Consider the following 1536-nt stretch of genomic DNA (forward strand, 5'->3'; position numbering starts at 1 on the left):
TGCTGCAGAGGCAGAAATGGGTCCTGAGAGGTGGGGAATTATCAGCAGAGCCAATTCCTACCCAAAACACGACCCCAAGGGACCCAGGAGAGCCCATGAACTTCCATCAAACTAGAAAATATTTTGATTGGCTTTAAGGTTAAACAAACAGCAATTCTCAGTGTATAATTTGTAAATTACCAGTGACAATGTCACACTTGGTTGTTCCTTCTCCCATGATTCACCTCATCCCTATCAAGGATAAAAGGGGAATAAAAAAAAACTGTGGCGAGAGGCAATCTGTATTTTTCATTTCACACTGACACATGAAACACAGCCTGTTTCAACTTTGTGCTTGGGTTTTTAATTTACCCTTCCAGCTCTGTGTTTCAGCTAAAAAAGTCTGTTTCCTTTTAAAATGTTTAGTTTCCTGTTGCTCACCACCCTTTATCCCTTTCAATGGGGGCCCAGTGGTACCTTTCTCAAGCTGGCAAAAATATGAGAAATAGGGAACACAGGGAGATTTTTATTTCTACGCTGAGAAGCAAATATTTCAATTTTTTAAATCTGATAATGAGTAGAAACTTGGTTTTGGTGATCCAATGAACAGAGTTCAGTTTTCAGATGCTCTTCCACAACAATCCAAATGTCATCACTCCCAGACACGGCGTTCACCACCAGATCCCTGCACCAGGAGTCAGCTGAGCCACATGGAAAAGGTCATGAACTCAAGAAGAAATTTCTTCATGCCTTGAAAATAGATGGAATTAGTTCCTGTTTCTTTGTCAGATGATCAGCTCCCTAAAAACCGCTCCTACCACAACCACAGGGAGCACATGGACTTCAGCAGTGCTTGGGAGCAGCTTTCAGAGCCACAACCTGCACTGAAATCCCTTTATGGCAGAGCCACTGACCTCTGAATCACTGGGACGCGTGGGGAAGTGACCCACATTTAGAAAACACATTTTAAATGGTAACACAAAAAAACCTTTCACAAAACAGACAGAAAAACGCCAGCTTTTGGTCTGTTTGGAGGTATTTTTGCCTGCAGGAATCCTTTAGCAAATGCATCTGACAGTGCAGGTCAGGAAAGGAAACTCTTCAGGGGTGAAGGAAACTGCTGGAGCCTGCAGGGCTGCTGGAGGCAGAGAGCTGTTCATGAAAACAACAGGAAACTATATATTTATATTTATATTTATATTTATATTTATATTTATATTTATATTTATATTTATATTTATATTTATATTTATATTTATATTTATATTTGTAGAAAGAGTGTGTATATATATATCCTCCTTATTTATATTATATATAGATATCAAATATATATATATTGATATCTAGATATAATACATATAAGGAGAATACATATACTCCTTTTTATAGGTATAAAATATATAGAGAGAAATATATTTTTTTTAATATCTATAATATATATAAGGAGGATATATATATACTCCTCTTTATAGATATAGAATATATCTAGAGAAATATATTCTATATATATATTTTTTGATATCTAGATGTAATATATATAAGGAGGATATATACATA

The sequence above is a fragment of the Malurus melanocephalus genome, unplaced genomic scaffold (assembly GCF_030028575.1).
Source record: "Malurus melanocephalus ecotype Western Australia unplaced genomic scaffold, MMel_1.1 scaffold_27, whole genome shotgun sequence".
Taxonomy (NCBI): domain Eukaryota; kingdom Metazoa; phylum Chordata; class Aves; order Passeriformes; family Maluridae; genus Malurus; species Malurus melanocephalus.